The 8,667-nt window shown below is 45.3% G+C and overlaps 1 long non-coding RNA gene across 1 annotated transcript; it reads left to right on the top strand.

Annotated features, from left to right (window-relative positions):
• Positions 1-556: 556 nt before the first annotated feature.
• On the top strand, positions 557-3,849 carry LOC135396851 (uncharacterized). Its single transcript, XR_010423546.1, has 3 exons — positions 557-645; positions 2,501-2,593; positions 3,220-3,849. It is a non-coding gene; the product is annotated as an uncharacterized LOC135396851 (long non-coding RNA).
• Positions 3,850-8,667: the final 4,818 nt, after the last annotated feature.

The raw sequence follows: 8,667 nt of genomic DNA, 5'->3' as shown, positions 1-8,667 counted from the left end.
AGCTGAGTTTAAGGGTTCCTGGCTGGCTGCGTGTGACTGGTGTCGTGCAAAAATGACAAGTGCAGTCACAAGTTCCTGAGAAGTCTGCCCAGCACGCACGATCCGTACCCTCTTGTTTGCCCGAGCAACGTGCCACCGCCGCCACACTGGCCGGGAGCAGGCAGGGGTCGGGTCGTTCTAGAGCACTAGGTCGTTCGGAAAAAGCACGCCACCACCACCCAAGCAAGAAATGACACCAATGACACTTTCAGGTATTTATTTTGTAACATTTGTGACGAATAAAGAACACAAATTTTTTTTACGTAGAAAATAAGCGCAAGATATGCACACATTTGCTAAAAACCACTATGGCCAACCACGACCAACTCCGTCATGCTAAGAACACACCTATCCACGGCCCCGCAGCGCCATTTGCGGCTTCATGAATACGACTGCTGCTACCTGCCTGCTACTACTACTACTACTACCACTACCACGAATCCACGAGTACCGCTGACGAGGTTCTTTACTTAGCTTCACCTTCTATTCGTTCTTGTGCGACATTCACGAACACATGCATGAATATCTTTTCACAATACAGTTACATTAGGAATATATATTTTGAATGTGCTACGGCACGTTGCGAAGCTGGAAGCCTGCGAAGTAGTGAGTGAATTTTGTTTTGCACCTGTTCTGTTCTACTACGAAGCCCAAGCCTATTCTCGGAGCAACAGACTATTAAGTAAAGACTTAGCACAGCGAAAGACGAAACGTTATTCCCCCATAACCCCCTTTTCTGAGAGCCCGTATAGTCCGCCAAGAAAAAAACCCGTAACAAATTTTCGGCAAGACTTCGACCATTTTGCGCGCTAGCATTTTGACCATTTTGCGTACACGCTAGCAACATCAGCGGAGCTGAGCTACACTACACTGTACACTTCTGCAGTGGAATCTTGCTGAACGAAAGTTAAACGTAATTTCCAAACAGGATAGCAGCCGCAGGTTTGTTTGGTTTTGAGTTTATGCAATGCGAGAACTTTCCCAGTGGTCGGAAAAAAATTGGCATGTCTGGGTAAGCGAAAAGCCGAACTCACAGGATTCTGCAAACATGGATTGAAGGGAGCATTTCTGTAGCTCAGGATTCGAGTGGTTTTATAAAGTTTGCAAAGCAAAAGCAGCAATTTTGTATTTTTATCAATATTTCCTTTTTTTTTGTGAACTATTTGCTAACAGCAGTGTGCACGGGCCGCGTGGGCTGTTCTCTTCGTACCGTCTTGCATTATTTGCACGAAAGATTCAAACTGCATGTATTGCTAATTAAAATCTTGTGCTAAGCTGAGCTCCCAAACCCAGAACTTTTCAATGCACCAGTGAGGAATACTGTGTTCTCACCTATGCTTCTCCATTCCCAGCCCAGCAAGAAACATGACTGCTGTGCACATATCTCGCTGTCAAAACATGAACGTGCAAAGTTGCGGGTACCTGGGACATTATTGGTGCTGCCCTCCATCACTTTGATTACCTTTACTTTCACTGCCTTTGATATCACAAACTATGTGTGTGTGAATGTCTTCATTTGAATTTGAATAGGGGGGAAAAATCTAACTCCGATATGAAGCACATAGGGACGAAGTGTGAGCTTGCTGGTGTGTGCTAGTTGTCGGTAACACTTTCGTGACTTCCCCTGAGGCGACCTAGACTCGGGCAGAGACAAGTGGACAAGACGGGACTCAAAGCAGCAAAATTTTGCCAATTTAGGTTTCATCTCGTCTGCGCCTGGATCTCCACAGACTCATTTGTGGGTACAGTGTATGTGCAGACAAGCTGTTGAAGAGAAAGGCTACCAATGGCTGCAGTACACATATCTTTTGCTTATATTTGTGATTTCATCAGTGATTAAAGGAAACTGGACCGAGAGAGACAGATCAAGCTCGACACGACAGAATTCTCATGTAGATATGTTCTATATAGGTGTGCTATACTTATTAGGATATTCTCTCTCGGTCCCTTTTTCTTTAAATGTCACGCACCAGTTGGTTAGCATCCTATCTCTTCTTTTGTTCACTGGTGACTATGCCAATGCCACTATGACTATGCCAATTCCTTTTGATAACATAAGAAGTTTCCTTTCTCCATTTTAGGTTGGTTTGCATAACTGGACATGGTACCTTCTTTCATGGTTGGACAGTGCTGTGCTGTGCAACGAAAGTTGCCAGATTGAACTGTATATTGAGTAGATGCACATGTTGTGGCGGGTCGATGTGTTGTGGATGTGCCGGTTTTTTATCCTCTGTAGCAGCCTCATTGGTGGGAATGGTGCACGTACAAGTGTTTGTGCTTATTGGTTAGGCTGTTTTACAGTGTGCTATCAACATGTTGAGCAGGCAGATTTCTGTGTACTTTGTAGGACAAATGCCATGCTGTGTGATAAAATATAGCGTATTTGTTTAGTTTAAAATGTCCCATAGTATTATCTAAACACACAATCATATGAAATTTAGACACACTTTTCCTTCCCTAGCCTCGTCTTCAACTTGCCTTCAAAGAGCCGCCTTGCTACCTGACTTGCAGTTACTGCGACAAGGAAGTGGCACGCATATGCAGACTGAGAAAAGTACTCGCCATTTAGCGCTTCCAACTTTATTTCTTTGACACAGCCACAAACTCTTTCCAGTACCGGAAATAACGTTTGCTTCTGTTTGGATGTGTACACTTGGGCCCTCGTGTCTTCAAGGTGTAGGCCGTTTTGAGAATGGGGAGAAGGCCAAAAACCTGGTTTCACCGGGTTTAACCTGAAAACAGAAGGCTCTTTTTGCACCCTGTACTTGCACTCGTTCTATGCCAGCACACGGTAATATTAATAGAGCCTGAAGTTTTTGGGAATTTTTTTTTTCTTCTAAATTCGGGGGTAGAACTCTGATAAATAAACATGTGCTCTAAATTCGTGCGAATTCGTCTGAAAAGACTTCAAGTATGCTAAATTCGGGGAGAAATCTGGCTCATTTACTCAAATCAACTGTTCTGGTTTGGTACAAACGGTGATGTAGCTGCATTTGCTGTCAAACAAGTTAGTGTGCATTCCTACTGAAGTCTCAGTGAGGGCAATTTGTCAGGTAAAAATCAGGTTTCACTCTAAAGAGGAGGCTTTCAATTTGGGGTGCGAATTTGGGTAAGAATCGGATTAAACCCTAAAACTTCAGGCTCTAAATATTAGTTAGCCTTTTTTTTTTTGTTTTACAGGTGGCCCCGAGTCCTTTCCCCCGTATGTAGCTCGAGCCAGACCTCCATCGGTGCACAGATGCAGCTACTGCCCATACACGGGTGTTCCCAGCAGGGTGAAGGCGCACGAAAGAAGCCACACAGGTGAAAGGCCATTTCAGTGCGGTCTGTGCCCCTACTCTGCGGCCACCAAGCACACCCTGGGTGTCCACATGAGGAGTCACACCGGCGAGAAGCCATACAAGTGCACGTACTGCAGCTACTCAACTGGAGTGCGCAGCACGCTGGTAGTGCACGAACGAAAGCACACCGGCGAGAAGCCCTATAGGTGTCGCCACTGCAGTTACAGGACGGGAATACACGCGTCCATCGTGGTCCACGAGAGAACGCACTCGGGGCACAAACCGTATCGGTGTCATTTCTGCAGCTATTCGGCTGCACAGTTAAAAGCTCTCACGTTGCACGAGAGGACTCACACGGGAGAGAAGCCTTATCGCTGCGAGTTCTGCGATTTTTCCGCAGCAGCCAAGCATAGCGTGAAGTCCCACATGCTTTCCAGACACAAGAGGGAGACTGCCGAAAAATAACATGGAACTGGAAATGTGTTGCGTGTATTCACTACAGTGTTTCACATTAAAGTGTTAGAGTGCAGCTTTGTTTTGCAGACCTGTTAATATCTTGTTGGCTCTGCTGTGTTGAAGTTTTTCTTTTTTTTGTCTGTAGTGCTGCTTTCTCAAAAAGGTTATTATACTTATTGTGTATTCACACAAGTGGCGTTCCCCGGAACGCCATGCGCGGAACGTCGTAGCTTTCTTGTACTCCTAACCATGGGGAGTATCCCACGGCTCGGCTACAAGATATTCCGTAGCAGACGACGGGGCCAATGGTGTAGTCTGCTACATGCATAGCATGCCACTCCAATGTTCTGGCACCATTCAAATGCTCAACATTGGGGAAGCTCCGCTCCATGAGCAGTTTTTGCCTTTTCTTCCGCTAGAGTGACTGTGTATTCACACGAGCAACATTCCTCGCAGAAGCGGAAGACGCGAAAAATGTCTCGCCCACTCCACTGTTAGCCAAACGTCCACTGTTCACGTGCACTGCTAACCGTGGGGAATATCCTGCCTCACGGCCACAAGGTATTCTATAGCAGACTACAGGAAAGACGCTGACGGTGTCGTCTGCTAAGTGTGCGCAGCATGCCACTCCCACCGTGTGAATGCTCAACATAACACGGGACAGAATTTCGTTCCTGTGAGCAGTGTTTTCTTTTTTTCTTCCACTAGAATCTTCCGTGAGTATGTCGCGCGTGTGAATGCACAGCAATATGCTGGGATGCTGCTCGCATAAATACGTGCTTATAGTTATCTTCAACCTAAGAAAGGCACGTTTAACCCTCACCCTATGCTTGTTCATCTGTTCGCTGCAGTAGCTATCCGCATCCCTCTGTCACGACAAGTAGTTTGTGTGTGCCGAAACTGATTAACTATAGGGGCCCTTAGGCGGCGGTGGAATGCAATTTCTATTCGTATTTCTGTGTAAAGGCTTACTGGCTGAATTTCATGCCATTCTTGGGTTGAACTCTGGGTTTGGTGCTTATTTCACCAGAAAAAAAATGTGTACCTTTGCTGCAGTTCTCCAGCACATGCAATGTGCATGCAGGGCAATGACAAATCACTACCATTCGATATTTCTTTGCAGAAGGTCCCAACTCTGCGAACAGGCTCTCCTCTCGTGACTCCAACGATCCTACCCGGAGTCTATCGGTTACCAAGTGCAGGTTCTGTGCTTACGTAGGGGACTGTACCAGTAGGGTGAAGATGCACGAACGAATCCACACAGGAGAAAGGCCATTCCAGTGCACACTGTGCCCTTATTCTGCGGCTGCCAAATACACCTTGAAGGTCCACCTCAGGACACATACGGGGGAAAAACCGTACAAGTGCAAGTACTGCGATTTTTCTACCGGGGTGTCCAGCAACCTGACAGTGCACGAAAGACAGCACACCGGCATGAAGCCCTTCAGGTGTCGCTTCTGTAACTTCTTCTCTGCGGAGTTTGCTGATGCCAAGCTGCATGAGCGCACGCACATGCGTGAAAAAAAGTATCGCTGCAGGCTGTGCAATTTTTCAGCAGCCAAAAACCAGTCTGTGAAACGTCACATGTTGTCGAAGCACATGGGTGCAGCTCCAGAGAAGTGATGTGGTCCTTTAAAATGTGGACAAAGTATGTTTTGCGCATTAATATTAAAGGGTACTTTGTAGGTGGAAGACATTGAATTTTTGCTGTTTCTTCCGGAATTCGAGGTGACTCGTTACTGTAACTAAGTTCCTTTTTTTTGGTAACTTGTAACTTAAATCTGTACTTCTGCACCGTGGTAACTTTCAGAGTAACTTGTTTCTTTTTCAGATAACTTTGCAAAGGAACTTCAGTTCCCAAGTTACTTTTAATTCGCTTTTCACTCACGTCCACATGTTTTCTTGCTCTCTCTCCGGTTCCTTCATGCCATTTTTTTGCCATTTTGTGATATTCAATCAATGACATTATTCTATTCAGGAAGTAAGAACAGCTGCCATTGAAATGAAGCTGAACCATTGTGCGCCCACAGGGAGTAAGATGCAAAGTGTTCGAATAGACCTGTACCAGAGAAACTTCATCATGACTCTGGTAGACAGACTGAAACCGAAACAAATCTGAAGGAAAGGGCTGGGTTCCATGAACGGGCACTTGTTCGCTGTCTCCCATTGAAAGAAAAGGAGGACCGAAAGTCGCTTCCCTTTCAGGGCACATCGTAATCCACTCAAGACCGTGACTTTCGGGCGTGACCTTGTACACCTCTAGCTTCGAGCGCAGTTCCAAACTTCAACTTTACCAAATTTGCTGTGCTGTCGAACACTATGATGTCATTTGTTTACAAACAGGGAGAGGTCTATTGTTGGACATAAACGAAAACGATCTAAGCGTGTGTTGCACTCCTCCGCAGCCAACTCAAGGTCTAACTCAACTGCTCACGTGCGCTGCGCCTGCTATTACCTAGTGCTATTTTGTGTCCGAAGTAACTTGGAAGTAACTCGTTCTTTTTTTTTTTTTTAAGTAACTCAGGAACCGCGATTCACATTTCAGGCTGAAGAACTTCATTAGTAACTTAGCTACATTTTTCACACGGTAACTTAACTCGTAACGAGTTCTTTTTGAGGGGTAACTTCTCAATCTATGGCTTCTTCCTTTGTGTTACCACAGTGGAATTTTTAGTGCTGGTGTGTGCTAGTTTGTAACCTTTCCGTAATTTCTCCTGAGGAGACCTAGACTCGGGCAGAAACGAGAGGGCAAGATGAAACTCGAAGCAGCAAAATTTAGCTGATTTCGGTCTCATGGCTTCTGTGCCTGCATCTCCACAGGCTCATTCCTGGAAACTGTGTATGTACATGCAAGCTGTTGGAAAGAGAGGTTACCAGGGGCTACAGTGCATACAGGGTGCTTCTTTATTTTTTTTATGCTTTACAGATTTTTATAATACATTTTTTAAAATAATTTTTTATAAATTCACAAACTCTTTAATTAGGGGGTATCGGACAAAAGCGAGATTAGCAGAATGAAAGACTATCTCAGTCAAAAGACATTCCACGTTCCACAAAAATTCAGAGATGGATATCTTACTGCACGTGTATGTTACGGGATGTTCTAAATGTGGAACTAGGGTACTCTCTCAATCTGCTATCTCACTCTTGCCCGAAAACCCCTAATTAAAGAGTTCAATGTATTTGGGTAATTATTCATCTCGTAGTTTCGTATTTTCTTCGAGAGGATGTCTGCCTGGCTGTATAATTCAACTGCAAAAAACGACATCTATGATGCTCTCGTAGCTTTTTTTATAAAATTTGTGTAAAGGATAAAAAAAAAAAAACGTGTATGTCTTGTATTTATATTTGTGTTACTTCATTGGTGATTAAAGGAAAAAGGACAAACAGACTCAAAGCAAGAATGACACGACAATTCTCATGTGTATACAAATTATCTTGGTCCTTTTCCATTTAATCATCATGGACTAGTTAGTCTGCCCCCAATCTCTTCTTTTGTTGGTGACTTTGGCAATTTCTTTGATAATAGAATAACTTTCCTTTCTCCATTTTAGGCTGGTTTGCATGACCAAATGTGACACCTTGTTTCGTGGTTGGACAGTGCTGTGCAGCAACGAAAACTGACAGATTGAACTGTACTGGGTAGATGCACATGTGGCGAGTGGATGTGTTGAGAATGTGCTTACTAGCTAGGCTGCTTTACAGTGTGCTATCAACGGGTTGACCAGGCAATTTTCTGTGTACTTTGTAGAACAAATGCCATACTGCCGCCTTCGTACCTTGCAGAAACTAACGGACAAGGAAATGACCCGCCTACAGACTGTGAAAAGGATTAGCCATTAAGTGCTTGTAACTTTACTTCATTGACACACAGCTACAAACCCTTTCCCATATCAGAATCAACGTTTGCTTCTACTTGAATGTGTATGAAGATAGGCCCTTGTGTCTTCGGGCTTTGTGTGTTTTGAAAACAGGGAGGGGGGCTCCGTAGACACCATACCCTTGCATTCATTCGATGCCAGCACAAGGCAATAATAGATAGCTTTTTTTCTTATTTTACAGGAGGGCCAGAATCGTTTCCGCCGTATGTAGCTCGAACTGGGCTTGCATCGACTTCCAAGTGTCGGTACTGCCCATACACTGGCGCTCGCAACAGTGTGAAGGCGCATGAAAGAAGCCACGCAGGTGAAAGGGGAATGTCATTTCAGTGTGTACTGTGCCCCTACTCCGCATCCACAAAGTACAACGTGGGTGTCCACACCACATAAGGGCACATATGGGGGCAAAAACCGTACAAGTGCAAGTACTGCAGCTATTCGACTGGAGTGCGCAGTACGCTGGTAGTGCATGAGCGAAGGCACACCGGCGAGAAGCCCAATAGGTGTCGCTACTGCAGTTACAGGACTGGAATACACGTGTTCATCGTGGTCCACGACAGGACGCATTCGGGGCACAAACCATATCAGTGTTGTTTCTGCAGCTATTCGGCTGCGAAATTAGCTCTTAAAGTAGCGCAGAAGTCATTTTTAACACCCTGTTTTTTTTCCTATGAAACTGTTAAGTAGACCAGTGAGATGCACCATGAGAAGTAATTCACACCACAGAGTCATAATTATCGCAGAAATTGCACTTAAAGTACGCCGCAAAAAGCGACTGTGCGCAACGGCGGTGGAGAGCAGTACCAGCCTGTGATCCGCCTGGGACCTCGCGCTGACGCTACAGGGGCCACGCTCACTGATTGGTCCAGAGAAATGTCGTCTGCTACTCGGGTTTCTGAAAAAGCATTGCTCCTGGCTTGGTCATGATTCGGCCGCTCCTTCTATTCCCAATTCTCCGGGGGAACTGGCAAAACTGGTTTATGGCGGCAAAGGGACAGGGCGCTGACCCCCCA

The sequence above is a fragment of the Ornithodoros turicata genome, chromosome 6 (assembly GCF_037126465.1).
Source record: "Ornithodoros turicata isolate Travis chromosome 6, ASM3712646v1, whole genome shotgun sequence".
NCBI lineage: Eukaryota > Metazoa > Arthropoda > Arachnida > Ixodida > Argasidae > Ornithodoros > Ornithodoros turicata.
Note: the sequence above shows the minus strand (reverse complement) of the source record. Positions and strands in the feature narration are given on the sequence as shown.